The sequence below is a fragment of the Branchiostoma floridae genome, chromosome 17, assembly GCF_000003815.2.
Source record: "Branchiostoma floridae strain S238N-H82 chromosome 17, Bfl_VNyyK, whole genome shotgun sequence".
In the NCBI taxonomy this organism is placed as follows: domain Eukaryota; kingdom Metazoa; phylum Chordata; class Leptocardii; order Amphioxiformes; family Branchiostomatidae; genus Branchiostoma; species Branchiostoma floridae.
The window spans coordinates 10,806,093-10,823,969 of NC_049995.1; positions in this window are offsets into that span (position 1 = coordinate 10,806,093).

The window sequence follows — 17,877 nt, forward strand, 5'->3', positions numbered from 1 at the left end:
TTTGATCAAAAGACACATTCAGTACAAAAACCATTATACAGTGCTATTCTACAAAGTAGAGGTTTCGGTCGGGGGGGGGTGGTAGTATTGGCTAGGATTTTAATTCTACTACTTGAAAAAGTATCCTGTTACAATACTCATTAGATTATGAACACTCAGATATACTACGCAGCATGGTCAGCAGTTTGGTTTTGCTAAGTATGTTCTTTATGCTCTGTTGTGTGATGTGTTCAGTGATTGTATTGACAGTGTTGTGTTGCGCATCCAATATTGTTTTGTGCACCTAACGTTGTCTGTTTATGTTAGGACACATAATGCAGTTCAGTAACAGTCCTGACCTTAGAAGATAGATTTAACCAAATTTCTATAGCTACAATAAATTAATGTAATGTTACATTGACTATGACCATAAAGAAGTGCGTCAACTTCAGTGTTGAACGGCTACCCCGAAGTGAAATGGCTATTCTTGATGATTAACACCAACAGAATAGGGGTGAATTCAAAGATTGAAATCTCTGTATACTACGGGAGAGAAACATTTATGCCCAGATCAACAAGCCAATATTTATATCTTGGGAGAACAACTTTGGACCCGGCCAATCCAAATTTCCTATTTTACCAGTTTCCAATTACACCATCCCCACCTTCTTATACATCTGGTGTATGATTTGCAGCCCGTAGGTACCCAATTTTATAGTCATGAGGCTGATTTACATTGCACCCTTTCGTTGTACAGTGACTAAACTACGGACACTAACCAACACACACGCCAAAAATCACAATCTCCAAGTAGATACTACAGTAGCATAAGATAGTATCGAAAGCTGGCAGAGGAGTGAAGCCGACCTTGTAGCTAGTGTGTTTCGCGACCTCCAGTAGGATCTGCTTGGAGATTACAAAAACAAATCCTCCATTCTCGCACAAGTATATATTCCCTGTGAAAATTCACATGCGTCTGCATATCTAGTTTAAACAAGTACGATAACCTCTTCGTCTAGTTCATCGATCTAGACGGTTATCACCCATCATTCATTTGACCTTCAAACACTACTGGACCGATTCCAATTTGAAAACAGGTTGGGAACTTCCGATAACGGAAATAGACCTTGACTCTGAGTGAGAATCAACCGGTTGTCAATCCTGCGGCCATTGACTGGTCAATGATTGGTGGTTTATGACTCTAGAGCCTTCTGATTTGTGGAGATAAGAAAGAACACAAACCTCGGTAAGGTCGTGAATTTCAAGTCACCCGCCGATAACTCATAGATGTCACCTTTGACCCGGAAGGCAATCTGTGCATGTGAGGGTCAAACGCTGGGTCAAAGGCCTGATGATTTGTATAATGAAGAGTTACGCCCGACAGGACACTATGGAATGACCGAGATAAGCCTACGCGAACACTTGAAGAGAAAACGCTGCAAAAATGTCTGGAAAAAAATTGTTAGTATCATATTGCTAAATCGTTGTGCCCATTTTGTTACATTATAAGTTACGTTATAATTCAACCTTTGTACATTTTCCCTTGCCGTATTAGAAAATATAGAGTTTTGTACACAGGATGTTTAAATGGCAAAAAAAAATTTGGATTCAGTGCGAAAAACTATTCATTCTATTCTAAAGGCACTTCAGGCAAATTGATGCCCAGAAAATCACCCTATACAACACGTATGATGTTATTCGGACCCAAAAGCGGGAGCCGTAGTTTCAATATATGGCAACCATCCATTGTCCATGCAATTTTGACTTGGTCCATATCATCGCTGCCATACAAAATCCACAAATTGTCGCAAAAGAACTTTCTTTGTATTTGCAAATCTATTGACGTATTTGCAGCCAAGAATCACCCTATAAAAAGTTCGAAAACAGCAACTACAGATTTTTCTCAGGACCCAAACTGATTTGCCCCGAAATACAGGTTGACTGGACAGACAATTTGGACTTGGTCCATATCGTCACTGTTATAAAAAAATCTACAAATTGTCACGTTATCACAAAAGAACGTTTCTTTGTACGTGCCAATATATTGATGCATTTGCAGCCAAGAAAATCAACCAATTAAAAGTTCGAAAGTAGGAACTACAGATTTTTCTCAGGGCTCAAACAGCGTTGTTCCGTATTACATGTTAACTGGACAGACAATTTGGACTTGATCCATATCGTCAACGCCATGAAATATCCATAAATTGCCATGTAATCACAAAAGAACGTTCCTTTATATTTGCAAGTTTATTGACGTATTTGAAGCTACGAAAATCACCCAATAAAAATTCGAAAGCAGCAACTACGGATTTTTATCCGGGCTCAAACAGAATAATACAAGTTAACAGGGTAGACAATTTGGACTAGATCCAAACCATTACGTCTGTCAATGGTAGGGAGTAGGTCTCCAGAGCTCGAGGGTCAACGGTGTAGCAGTAACACAGCAATTACTACAAGATCGATCGCCCTGATAAAGGACAGATACTGGGTTATGTGGGGTGAGATAGATGTACAGAACTGACTGGGGACGAAGTATGACGCTTTCTTGTTAGTTAGTAGTGTAATGCGATCGTTACGACTCAAGCTTTCAGTCGGCTCATCCTTACTCTTCTCGATGATTATGTTGGGATCTTTTAAGGTCACTGCACTTGGGGCACCGGTGCGGCACTGCGGGGTTCAAAAGATTACTCAACGAATTTCAGACACAAAGAACAAATTCTATAGCGTTTTGTTCATTTTCTGGTTCATTTGGTTGTCTTCTAAATCATATTTTTACGTATTACGCAATATCTAAATATCTAACGTATAGAATAACTGTTGTCTCCGAAGGAACACCTAAATGTAAACAAATGAAAAAAACATATCCACTGAGTAAATACACTCTTTCACAACTTTATTTCCCCCGCGTTTTGGTGACCGTCTGTCCCCTTCTTCAGGGCAATTCTGACTGGTTCACATTGTATCGCAGCAATAAGTATCCCTGCTTACAGATGCACTCACAAACGCAAAGCTGGAAAAGAATCGAATGAAGTCAAAACTGTGGTTGTGTAAAGAGAGTGTCTTTACTCGTACTTTGACTGTCCGTAATGCTATTATATAGATAATAAAATACAGGGGGAATCAAAGAATCATTTACCCTCCTTGTTTTCTTACCACGACTTCGCATTAGATTTGGAATCTGCAAATGGTATCATCCATAAAAATTAATTGCTGTGACCTAACATGTTGTTGCTATCTATCGCCTCAACTGTACATTTCCAATTGTATTTCGATACTTTATACGAGAGCAGAAAATTGGTTGGCATTGAAAAGGGATATCCAAAGTATAGATATATTTTCGGCTGTAAGACTGCAAAATAGTTGGCTACTGTGCATTCATTCTGCTTCAAGCCACATTGAGTACACTAGTAGTACATTTATGTGACCCAGGGTACACATAGAAAAGATGGAAAACATTCAAGAATGCCTATAACGAGGCTGGGCGCGGCAAAAGTCTACTTAATGTTTCAATACTAATCAAGGAACATGCCATTATACGCCGCTTTGTATTAAAATATAAGCAATTTCTTCATCTTGTGTGGTCCTTTACAAATTAGGGCACATTATTTTGTTCCGGAAAAAAGTATCTTGCCGTTCTCTGTAAAAAGCACATTCTGTTCACAAACAAACCGATGACCATTTTGATAACTTCTAGGCACATTTACATTTTCTCATGACATGGATTTATTTGCGTGGTCCGACTACAACATAATCTGGTTCTTTAATTAAACGGGGTTACTGTTGTAGGCGGTATGTCTGCTTTGATTCGACCCTTGGGACATCAATTTTTCAAACAGTTGGGGAATACGTATCACGATGGGGCCGTTAACACAAGGAAGAATGACTTAAGATCACTCAAGAGGCATTCAACTCAATATTGCCGTATGTAATCAATGTTTTATATTTAGAACAATCGATGAACAATCTCATTAGCAGGGATATTTAGACACAAAATCTATCTTAAAGAAGATGGTTTAGTATCGTATCTAATGACAATAGGTTCTAATCAACAACAGTTTACTGATACAAGAACATGATTTTAAGAACTAAGATATTAATACGTCGATGAAGTTTAGACATACAGGTAATATGATACGCCCAAAAGCAGTCATTCATGACAAGCAGTTTACCGATACAAAAGAACATAGGTTTAAGAACTATAAGCTGCTAATATGTCGATGAAGGTTAGACACCAAGGTAATATGATACGACAGAAAGTAGATACTCAAGCAACTGGATATGATTTTGGGAACAGTCTCTATCCAGTGTCACTGATGAAAGACTCCGGATGTTGTCTGAAACGTCTGACCGTTTCCAAATGATACCCAGTTGCTTGAATAACCGCTTTTGGGCGTATGATGCTAATAAAGTGTGTTTCTTTGCACTACGAAACTTTCCCATTCTTTTGCATCACTCTTCAAATCAAAATGTTGTCTGAAACGTCTGACCGTTTCTAAAATCATATACAGTTGCTTGAGTAACTGCTTTTTGGCCGGCGTAAGATGCTGATAAGGTATGTTTCTTTGTACTACAAAACTTTCCATTCTTTTACAGCACTCTTCAAAACAAACGTTACAAGTTTTTTTTACGATTAAACAAAACTTCAACTACCGCTGAAGATGATTTCTTATACGGCTGCATGGCTACACCTAGGGCAGAGCAGACTGAAATAATCCCACCCGCACCCCTATAATGACATATTTCAATATTCCGAGGTTTACCAACGGCAACGATCGAAATAGAATTGTAAATCTATTTAATACAAGTCTTTTATGTAAGCTCAGGACTACGCAAAGATCACCCACAGCCCACTATACCTTGTCCTTGTCACAAATAATGCTCACAACAATTCTCTTTACGTCTTGTGTAGTTTGCCGGCTTTTATATCATACTTTTCGTTTCTGAAAGCTACCTGGGCAGGCCCTGGTATGGACATGTGACGTACGAGGGGCGTTCAATAAGTAATAACTCTGACTCATTTTCCATAAAAGGAGATTAATGAAACTTGGCACAGTTATTAGTCTTTCTCTTCATAGGAACTACCTAGAGTTATGCATTTCTCCCATCGTTTGATGCAGCTCTGGACACCGTTTTTGTAGGACACCCCAGGTTGGTCCTCCAACAGATGCCTCATCAATGGCAGAAGAGAAACGACCAGGTCTGGGAGATGTTTCCACAGACTTCCGGCCATGTTCGAATTCAGGATGCCAGCATTTTACAAGGTCATAAAATGGGACATCATCACCATAAGTTTCTTTCATTTCATCAAAAGTCTCCTTTGGTGTGCGTCCTTTCAAATACAAAAACCGGATCACTGCGCGACACTTAACTGGCTCCATTTCACACCTGGTCCATTTCACACCTTACTCAGTTCAAACACCAGTAAATCAAAAGCCACAATTAGTTCAGAGCTGTTTTTTGCAACATAAACTATAGAGACATGAATCATTACACATGCAAAATTTCATTTAGATCAAACAACTGCAAGTGGGTCAGAGTTATTACTTATTGAACGCCCCTCGTAGGCTTTGGTCTACCATCGCAGCAGAAATTTCTTCATTGGGAATAATCGCTGGAGTGAAATATAAGACTAGAATACGAAAATACGAACGAAAAAATGGCTACTACAACGTTACCAGATGATGTCATTATATATACAAACATAGCTCTCATTCTGACTAACTCTTTAGCTCTTGTATCCCAATTCAGGGCATCAATAAAAGAATTTACGTATATCACAGTAACACAAAATGAACTTTATTTTCAATATTTTCGGAGATCTAATGTGTAAAAAGTCTATTTACCTTTCAATGAACTTTTCGTGCTGAAATATAAGGCTAGAATCCGAAAATAAGCAGGAAAAAATGTGCGGATGTTAACTCAAATCCAATACTAAATAAACTTTATTTTCAACATGTTTGGAGCGCCAAATTTAACAGAGTTTATGTACCTTTCAAAGGACTTCTTAAATTGAAATATAACACTTTAATCCGAAAATACGTATGAAAAAAATGGTGTGCGGATGTATAACTCACCGACAAAACAAAACGAATTCATTTTCAACATATTTGTAGTTATAAATAGAGTCTATCTACCATAGTGAAATATAAGCCTGCAATCCGAAAATACGTAGGAAAAAATGGTGTGCGGACGGCTGTGCTGTAATTGAACATTCAGTGAACGTCTTCAATTTCTGGCTTGACTGAGTAGTCCCATACCTTATCGCTGGGAGCTGTGCGCCTGGGAAGGTCAGTTTTACCGATAACTTCCCGGAAAATTTCTTCCGCGGGAGGATGATAAGGAGTAATGGGAGCCATCTGGACTTGACTGGCGCCCGTGGAAAATTGGTACCAGGCGGAGCTCCGGAGAAAAAAGGGTAAATTCTTAGTCAGCAAAGTGAAGTTGCATCAAAGGAAAAGTTGAATACCAAAGAAGCACATGGAATAAAGTAAAAATTGAATAAGAAGATGTTTTTTGATAAATATGTCAAAAAGCGAAGATGAAAACAATCAACGTATTGAAAGAACAAACGGTGAACAAGAATTCAGTTCATTTTATAGCTAGAAACAATGAAGAAAATTGATGGATGTTGCTTTACTTGAAACGTAGGAAGTAAACTTCCCTGTTTTATCCAGTTTTAGAGACTGAATCGCCTTTGAATATTGCTCATCTGCATGTCTAACTTTAAAAATCAACGTAGCAAGAAGAAGAGCAAATAAACTGCAATACTACAATAAAAAAAGAGTGCACTTACCTCTTCAACCGAGACGGGGGGTGATATAGGCTTCCCAAAACGTTTGACCCATTTCTGACGCCACATGGGCAGGGAGTCACGTGTTGACAGCAGTTGAGTCAGACGGCTGAGGAAGGCTGACCAAGTCCGTCAGTCAAACACTTCGGTAAATTTAATTCGGACTTTACGAACTTTAATGGTAATAAAGAAAGACTTTAGATAAAAACATGGAAATACATAAGACAAAGAGCAAAAGCAGTTCTTGGTATCTATTTATGTACAGCTTAAGTAGTGCGAAAAAGACGTGCTAAACAGGACTGTTAACATGTTGAAAGGAGGTACCGTGTTTGAGGTGAGCCTTATGTGGTCACGTCGCAGCACACTTATCGAAAAGAGCAGGGCCGGTTTCTAGCCCGGTATGAGTCACTGGATCTTGTACTTATAGCTTTTACTACTCTCCAGTACAAACCTGGTATGTTACGCCACGAGGCGGTATATAAGGTATACAATTCAAACAAGCAAGAAAGTCGTCGAGTCTTAAAGCTTCTCATAGTATAGCAAATAACTCCTACGAGACGATATGAAATAAGCAAAGTTTATGAAGTTCCTTATCTTGCGGCCACCCAGGGAGTCACAGATACATCTATCTCGGGAACATATCGACTCATCCTTTCACCTTTGAAATCTTTGAAATCTTTGAAATCTTTATTAACATACCATGTTGCAGACATTTAGTTATGTCTGAATTACGTTGGTATTCACATGTGATCCTCCAGGGAGAAATAAACTATAAGTTAAGTACATCAATTTAAAAAGACAGCATAGTTCAAAATCTTAATTGCTAACAATACGATTTTTATCACGAATAAGGGACCATTGGTCTTAGACTATATATCACAAACAAGACAGGTATTCGGTTCTTATGGACGGACATGCACAATATAATAGTCGATATAATTTGTTAAAAAAAATCGTGTTCAAAAGTCACTCAAATCGTTCAAAAGTCACTCAGGGATCAGGCCATACTTGTTAATCAGTTGGCACATGTACGGTATTGGTGAGTTCCTATATCTGTTGGTTCGTGCTGCTGGGCAATCTACCTTCTCACTGTTTCTAGTAGTGTGGCCAGTTATCTGAAATCTTTGCGGAGGTAGCCAGTCTCTGTACTCGGATTTCAGGAGTGACTTAGCAAACTTAACACATAATAGTTCCCTTCTCTCGGATATCCGTGACAGTCCTAGCCGTTGAAGTGCAGGGTCGTATCCTACGTAGGAGTCTCCAAGAATAATGCGGCACGCCCGTCTTTGGATCCGCTCAAGGCTTCGTGACTTAAGGAGTCGCTGATCATCTCAGCTGACTCAAAGACAGCCCCCATGAGGTACAACGTATCTTCTACGGGTTAAAAGGTCGTCATTTACTTGTCTAGGGGGGAAAAACTGGCACGGTCTCTCTCCGTAAGGATTTTTCACATGATGACAACTGGCTAATTGTACCTCTTATGGGATAGACTAGCACATGATTACTAAAATCGTATACGCGACTTTTCTACCCTCATAATAAGCGAAATTAGACCCGCACACAATTGCAGCAAAGTAATTAACCTCATATAGACGTTTGAAGATGAGAAGAAGGCACAGAAAAGGCGCCATGGCGGTCGAGTTGTTTCAGAGGCATATCGTGTAACTACATGATGGATCGGACGGTCACGGGTTCGAGTCTCAAGAGAAGGGTTGGGAAGTTGCCATCGTTTCATTCCTTGTCAGAAAGGGTCTTTCAAGTAGATCTAAAATGCTTTTAGTTCTCAAATTGAACGTAAATGTAAGTACCATTGCTCATAGTGCAACTAGCAAGGCTTACGGTTCCCAATACACTTGATTGCATATCATGTTAGCGAAGAGAGGTTACATAACAAAAGTTGCACCAGTCCTTCTACGACTATAGAAATGAATTTATTCCATTCGCAAATAGATTCATTGGGTCGGTACATAAGTGATTGATACAGTTCCTTGTTGAACAACAATGGTAACTTATCGGTACTTCGGTATTACCAAATTGAGGCGTTCTGGGTGTCGTAACTGGCGAGAGTTGAGCCCGGAGCCTATAGCTAGATGTCCTGAGTTTAATACCCGTTGTGCAACTTTACACGGCCTTCCTCACTTCACCCATGTGTATGAATGGGAACCTGACTTCGTTCGGGGAGGTAAAATACTACCTTTGCTTTCTGTTTGCTCGTACTTTGTATAGTGACACTGTTAAAATAAGTTACTAAAACTTGACAGTGCCACATTGTACTCGTATGTCCGAATGCGAATAAAAATATTTCGGTAGTCCTTTCGTTACGTCAACGTCAATGCTATTAGATTATTTACTTTACACAGCTCACTAAATGGATTAGAATATCTTAGAACAGTAAAGAAGGGAATGCACACAAGGTCACGTTTGGAATCGTATTCTTTGTCACAGCAGCGCCACCTAGCAGCTTGTCATTATCACACAAGAAAAGATAGTAGACCAAAACTTTGGTCGGAAAGTTATGGCTATATAAGAAAGACCTTATTACCCAAAGGTATTGGCCATGTTAAAGTGGCATCTCACTGCACTTGGTGCACCGGTGCGGCACTGCAGGGTTTGAAAGATTTTCAGAGATAAAGAACGCATTATTTTCTTACGTTTTGTGTATCGCATTGTCTTCTAAGTCATACTTTTACGTACTACGCGACATCTAAATCATAAAACAATCGGCGAAAATAACACAACAGTACCGCAGTGAACGAACCCCGCAGTGCCGCACTGGTGCCGCAAGTGCAGTAAGATACAACCTTTAAGATTCAAATTTTTATACCAAAGCGCCATCTAGCGCTTAAACCCCGTTTCCACTAGACTGCGATCGCGCTGCGCTCAAGCTAACTGCGTCCTACACAGGATATGCGTAACCTTCGCTTTCACACTGGGTATATCATACAAAACGTAAAAGTTTGGCTGAGAAGACAACAAAACACACAAAGTGTAAAAAGATTTTTTTTCTTTTAATTCTATACAATTTGTTGAGCGATATGTCAAACTTTAGGTCGCAGAGAGAGCGCGACGAGAGCACCGTCCTAGTAGAAAGGGTGTATTAGAAAAAGGGCAAGTCATCAGAGCAATTGCAGCTGAAGGACTAATAAAGAGTTGGCAGGAAAATCTTTTCTGTTGGATAACAAAGAACTTCATCATCCAAATGTATTCCCTGCGCCCTTCATACTTCACATGTAATGTGTGTCCAAACCGCTGCGCGTGTATAATTACCAGCTGATCCCGCTAGCCTTGACAAATGTTGAGATAACTACTGGTACTTCAGATATGACCTTTCTATTTGATGCATTTGACATTGTACTTGAGCCAAGTACGGTGACGACCTTATGCATGGAAGATGTGGCAATTGAATTGATGTCTCAATCGCCATTAAGGGGACACACCCCAGTTTATTTGGGGTTTCAAATGGAGGCGGTACACCCTCAAGTCTAGCGACCATCTCATCCAGGGAATTATCCTGAAGCAAAATAACTGGTAATGGGGTGAGAGGATATTCCTTCAGCTACAAGACCAACTGATCTTCAACTTCAACTTCAACGTCTCTAATTTTGAAATATAATAGGGAAAAACCATTATTTTCATGTCAAAAATGATGCACAAAATCGGGTATTTTCGTATTGGATAAAGCAGATGAAGAAGATTTTTCCAGCAAGCACGACTGATAGTGCCAGAAAGAGGAAAGTCTAAAGAGTAATCCAGCTAATTATGAAGAAAATTCTAGCACTACAGTTTTTTTAATCATCCAAGACGCGCGGCATTGCAACTTGGCTTAACACAGCGCTTCAGAGGTCAATCTAGGTCACGGGCCTGTTTACATTCAGGCGTAGGAATATCCCGGAAGTAAGGCGCGGACCAAAACACAATTTGCACCCAAAACACACCATTTCCTACGCTTTAGCCATGTAACCGTTTAATATCATTTCGCAGGAAATATTGAGAAATCTCAACTCAAACATAGACCCTCGGAAGCCTTTCGTCACTTTTTTGTCGCGCACAACCTCGGACCTCGGTCGCGGAAGAACTGTGATGTGCACTGTTAATGTGGTATCCCACTGCACTTGGGACACCTGTATCGTTTTTGCTTCCATCCTTGAGGGCCGCCATGTTGAATTTTGACGTAATAATCAGTGACCAATCGTCTGTCCTGTTTCAGTGAAGTCATTACATCCCTATTACCTATTCATTACATCCCTATTACCTATTCATTACATCTCTATTACCTATTCATTACATCCCTATTACCTATTCATTACATCTCTATTACTTATTCATAAGCTACAAAATTCATTATCTAACCTTCATCATTTCAAGCTATATAAAGGGGCAATACTCTTGTGCACTTTGGTTTGTGGGTTGTCAAATTGTGTCAAAATGATATTAAATAACGCTTAATCAAGACTAAAGTGCTATTAATACGTAAGGACAAAGATGGGTTATTTATCTGATTTGACGGAATATATGTTGTTATTCCAGTCGAATAGATAATAGCTATAATTGCTATATAGTGTATCTCTGAGGGAGCTCATTATCATAATTTCAGCAAATGAAAACTACTAATAAAACCTCACTGCAAATGATATGTGTTTAATCCTTTCGTCAAATGTAATTGTTATCATTAAGATTACCATGAGATGTGAATGTTGTGCAAATGAGGTAATAATTTGCATATCAATTTCAAAATCTAAAAAAGCTGTTACACTTTTGATATTCATACAGTATGTTCCTTAAGTAGAGAGGAATGTAGCACGTTAATTATGCAAATTTTGACGATCATCTCCATAATTTATGCAAGCAGTAAACTAAACGGACGGCAAGCTTTATTACGTGCACTGTTTTCTGTTTGGTTGAGCGCCCCTCGCACCTCGTGTGTACGTGTGTCTCAAGTACTCAGAACTTGCTGAAGTAGGGGGTTGTTCAGGTGAGGCTAGTCCATTTCTTATTGCTTATTGCTGGAGGGTCTATTCAGGTGGGGACAGTACATTCTTTCCTGCAGAAGGGACTGTTTAGCTGGGGCAGTCCATTTTCTTCTTGGAGGATGGAGTGTTCAGGTTGGGACAGACCATTTCTAACTGCCTCACCTCCTTGTCACACCCATCCTTTGACCTCTAACTACACGGGCTGTATATGTTCACACCTGCCTTTAAGATTACCTAGCTAGAATTTTACCTCGCACAAATTACACTTAAAAGCGACCCTGTGTGTCTGTGTGACTTCACATATTTATCTCTAGTACTTCCTTACTTTTCTACAAGGCTTGAAAGCGAATGAAGTTTCTTCTTGGCAAAACCGCTAAGCGAACCCTTCGGTAACCGCAACGTGACCCCATACGATGGAACTTCCAGAATCTTAAACAAAATGTGCGTTACTTTCGACACTTGAATTTCATAGTAAAACCCATAAAGAGTAGGCAGAAAGCAAGTTGAGTAGTAAATATTAATTCCATACTTTTCTACAAGGCTCGAAAGCAAATGAAGTTTCCCCCTTGGCGTAACCGCTAAGCGAACGACCGAACCCTTCGGTAACCGCAAAGTAACCCCATACGATGGAATTTCCAGACTCTTAAACAAAATGTGCGTTACTTTTGTTACTTGAATTTCATAGTAAAACCAAGAAGAAGTAGGAACAAAACAATTTGAGTAGTAAAAATTACTTCCTCACTTTTCTACAAGGCTCGAAAGCGAAGGAAGTCTCCCCTTGGCGAAACCGCCAAGCGAACCCTTCGGTAACCGCAAAGTGACCCCCATACAATGGAACTTCCAGAATCTTAAACAAAATGTGCGTTACTTTTGTCACTTGAATTTCATAGTAAAACCCGTAACGAGTAGGCAAAATGCAAGTTAAGTTGTAAAAATTACTTCCTTACTTTTTTACAAGGCTCGAAAGCGAATGAAGTTTCCCCTTAGCGAAACCGCTAAGCTAACCCTTCGGTAACCGCAAAGTGACTCCATACGATGGATCTTCCAGAATTTTAAACAAAATGTGCGTTACTTTTGTCACTTAAATTTCATAGTAAAACCCGTAAACAGTAGGCAAAATGCAAGTTAAGTTGTAAAAATTACTTCGGGATCCTTACTTTTTTACAAGGCTCGAAAGCGAATGAAGTTTCCCCTTGGCGAAACCGCTAAGCGAACCATTCGGTAACCGCAAAGTGACCCCATACGATGGAACTTCCAGAATCTTAAACAAAATGTGTGTTACTTTTGTTACTTGAATTCCATAGTAAAACTAGAAAGGCCGACATTTGCTTGGGTGCAAATACAGCATATTTCAGCCATACCCATTCCCATGCAACATTGGACTGTTCCAAGTCACCCCTGCACAAAAATGCAATATCTTAACTGTAAGTTATCCCCAAAAGAGAACTAATATTGTGAATTGATTCCAGGTCAAAACAGAACTTGCCCAATATGCCCCGGGCCCATATGGAAGAATATAATCTTCCACAGGAGCGCCTATGCATAACTGATTGGTTTTTAGAATTGCGGCAGCTCCTATTTTTCCGAGAGTGAAAAAAAAACGCATATTCCATTCAGAAGATATTCATCATGAAATTACATGACGCCATTCAACAATTTCCACTTCGATAACTAGGTCTAAGTACCGTCATAATCTCCTTGTGATGTGGGTACATTTATTATTTTTAATCAAGTAGGGCATACGTTTTAATAATTGTCAAACAGGTTCAGGTACTGTGTAGTAGGAGTTTTTTTTTAAAGCTAAAAACTTCAATCTTCATCTTGTTTTGTATGAGCCATTACATAAACGGAGACGCCTCGAATTTTTACAAGAATTTTACCACCCTGTCGCTTCATTTCTTTTCTGAAAAATCCCAGGACCAGTTAACCTGATTTGGCTTTATCTACATATTTCATTTTCCTTCGAATTCTTTGTTAAGTATATACCCCTGCATACCACTGTTAAATTTTTTTACTTTGTATGCAATCAGCCATCGGACGTAATCTTGTCTGAGTGTTATAATTTCCTGCTCGTAGCTTGCGAGACCTGGAGGATAGGAGTTTCTACCTTGTTCGGGGGTTTCTTTTCGGAGGTCAGTGGTGATACTCTGGTACTAAGAGTGTTTTATTGGGCTCAAACTCTGTCAGTTTAAAGTTACTTACAATTTGAATGTACAAAGTTTACGTCAAAAAATAACAACAACAACACTAGAAGTACCTACATTTGTTCGGGAAAAAATACATGCATTCTCGCCACTGTCAAACTTACGTATCAAAACTAAACGCAAATTGTCCAATTTTCCCGCGTTTTCTGCCAAGTAACATTTTCTCGATTGTCTCAACTAACCCCCAAAGTCAAATCTGCCGAAAATGATTGATAGTGCCATGCGGAATGTTGGTAAATTAATCGACACAGACTTGTATTCTAACGTTCAATGCACGCGTACCGTCCGCTACAGCTCAAATGACCCTGTCTGAACTCCAAATCCTCGCAAACTACAATTTCAAACCGGGCACAGGGTAACATATAGCCACTGTAAGGCTGTAATATGCATCTGTTTGTGTATATACGGGATTGCAAGGCCCCGCTTATGAATATTAACTAGCATTCGCCTTTCTCGTCGTTGATTGGCTGGCGTCCATAAAGTAATTAACTCTCGCTCTCCCCAGACCGCTGGCACCTGGCACGTGTGGGCTCTGGGGTCACGGGAGTTCACGGGAGAAGGCCGAAAGAAAACCAATTTCTCCTCAGAAAAGTGCAGAAATTAATAATTTGAAATTGGTTTATGCCAAAAATTTTACTTGGATCATTTTACCAACTATTTAATGTCTATCTACACCAAATTTAAGGCCATTCCATCGTAATTCAAGGGTACAGGGGGCCAAAATATACCGTTTTGGTCAAAACGTGACCTTTAAACTTCAATGAAATCATTTAAGAGGCAGATATGAAAAAAATGAGAAAAAATCACCTCGGTATTGACCCACTCTACCCTTGTGCCAAATTTCAGGTCATTCGGTCCCGGAACGACGGAGATGATTCGATTTGAAGATTTGACAGGAGAAAGAAACATTACGAATACAATATATTTCACCATACCATATATGGTATGGCTGAAATATAACTAAGAAGAAGTAGGCACAAAACAATTTGAGTAGTAGAAATTACTTCCTTACTTTTTTTACAAGGCTCGAAAGCGAATGAAGTTTCCCCTTGGCGAAACCGCTAAGCGAACCCTTCGGTAACCACAAAGTGACCCCATACGATGGAACTTCCAGAATCTTTAACAAAATGTGCGTTACTTTTGTCACTTGCACTTCATAGTTAAACCCGTAACGGGTAGGCAAAATGCAAGTTAAGTTGTGTAAATTACTTCCTTACTTTTTTACAAGGCTCGAAAGCGAATGAAGTTTCCCCTTGGCGAAACCGCTAAGCGAACCCTTCGGTAACCGCAAAGTGACCCCTTACGATGGAACTTCCAGAATCTTAAACAAAATGTGCGTTACTTTTGTTACTTGAATTTCATAGTTAAACCAAGAAGAAGTAGGCACAAAACAATTTGAGTAGTAAAAATTACTTCCTTACTTTTCTACAAGGCTCGAAAGCGAATGAAGTTTCCCCTTGGCGAAACCGCTAAGCGAAGCCTTCGGTAACAGCAAAGTGACCCTATACGATGGAACTTCCAGAATCTTAAACAAAATGTGCGTTACTTTTGTTACTTGAATTTCATAGTTAAACCAAGAAGAAGTAGGCACAAAACAATTTGAGTAGTAAAAATTACTTCCTTACTTTTCTACAAGGCTCGAAAGCGAATGAAGTTTCCCCTTAGCGAAACCTCTAAGCGAACCCTTCGGTAACCACAAAGTGACCTCATACGATGGAACTTCCAGAATCTTAAACAAAATCTGCGTTACTTTTGTTACTTGAATTTCATAGTAAAACCAAGAAGAAGTAGGCACAAAACAATTTGAGTAGTAAAAATTACTTCCTTACTTTTCTACAAGGCTCGAAAGCGAATGAAGTTTCCCCTTGGCGAAACCGCTAAGCGAACCCTTCGGTAACCACAAAGTGACCCCATACGATGGAACTTCCAGAATTTTAAACAAAATGTGCGTTACTTTTGTCACTTGAATTTCATAGTAAAACCCGTAACGAGTAGGCAAAATGCAAGTTAAGTTGTAAAAATTACTTCCTTACTTTTCTACAAGGCTCGAAAGCGAATGAAGTTTCCCCTTGGCAAAACCGCTAAGCGAACCCTTCGGTAACAGCAAAGTGACCCCATACGATGGAACTTCCAGAATCTTAAAAAAATGTGCGTTACTTTTGTTACTTGAATTTCATAGTTAAACCAAGAAGAAGTAGACAAAAAACAATTTGAGTAGTAAAAATTACTTCCTTACTTTTCTACAAAGCTCGAAAGCGAATGAAGTTTCCCCTTGGCGAAACCGCTAAGCTAACCCTTCGGTAACCGCAAAGTGACCCCATACGATGGAACTTCCAGAATCATAAACAAATTTTTCGTTACTTTTGTTACTTGAATTTCATATTAAAACCAAGAAAAAGTGAGCACAAAACAATTTGAGTAAAAATTACTTCCTTACTTTTTTACAAGGCTCGAAAGCGAATGAAGTTTCCCCTTGGCGAAACCGCTAAACGAACCCTTCGGTAACCGCAAAGTGACCCCATATGATGGATCTTCCAGAATTTTAAACAAAATGTGCGTTACTTTTGTCACTATAATTTCATAGTAAAACCCATAACGAGTAGGCAAAATGCAAGTTAAGTTGTAAAAATTACTTCCTTACTTTTTTACAAGGCTCGAAAGAGAATGAAGTTTCCCCTTGGCGAAACCGCTAAGCGAACCCTTCGGTAACCGCAAAGTGACTCCATACGATGGAACTTCCAGAATCTTAAGCAAAATGTGCGTTACATTTGTCACTTGCACTTCATAGTTAAACCCGTAACGGGTAGGCAAAATGCAAGTTAAGTTGTGTAAATTACTTCCTTACTTTTCTACAAGGCTCGAAAGCGAATGAAGTTTCCCCTTGGCGAAACCGCTAAGCGAACCCTTCGGTAACCGCAAAGTGACCCCTTACGATGGAACTTCCAGAATCTTAAACAAAATGTGCGTTACTTTTGTTACTTGAATTTCATAGTTAAACCAAGAAGAAGTAGGCACAAAACAATTTGAGTAGTAAAAATTACTTCCTTACTTTTCTACAAGGCTCGAAAGCGAATGAAGTTTCCCCTTAGCGAAACCGCTAAGCGAACCCCTTCGTAACCACAAAGTGACCTCATACGATGGAACTTCCAGAATTTTAAACAAAATGTGCGTTACTTTTGTTACTTGAATTTCATAGTAAAACCAAGAAGAAGTAGGCACAAAACAATTTGAGTAGTAAAAATTACTTCCTTACTTTTCTACAAAGCTCGAAAGCGAATGAAGTTTCCCCTTGGCGAAACCGCTAAGCGAACCCTTCGGTAACCGCAAAGTGACCCCATACGATGGAACTTCCAGAATCTTAAACAAAATGTGCGTTACTTTTGTTACTTGAATTTCATAGTTAAACCAAGAAGAAGTAGGCACAAAACAATTTGAGTAGTAAAATATACTTCCTTGCTTTTCTACAAGGCTCGAAAGCGAATGAAGTTTCCCCTTAGCGAAACCGCTAAGCGAACCCTTCGGTAACCACAAAGTGACCTCATACGATGGAACTTCCAGAATTTTAAACAAAATGTGCGTTACTTTTGTTACTTGAATTTCATAGTAAAACCAAGAAGAAGTAGGCACACAACAATTTGAGTAGTAAAAATTACTTCCTTACTTTTCTACAAGGCTCGAAAGCGAATGAAGTTTCCCCTTATCGAACCCGCTAAGCGAACCCTTCGGTAACCACAAAGTGACCCCATACGATGGAACTTCCAGAATCTTAAACAAAATGTGCTTTACTTTTGTTACTTGAATTTCATACTAAAACCAAGAAGAAGTAGGCACAAAACAATTTGAGTAGTAAAAATTACTTCCTTACTTTTCTACAAAGCTCGAAAGCGAATGAAGTTTCCCCTTGGCGAAACCGCTAAGCGAACCCTTCGGTAAC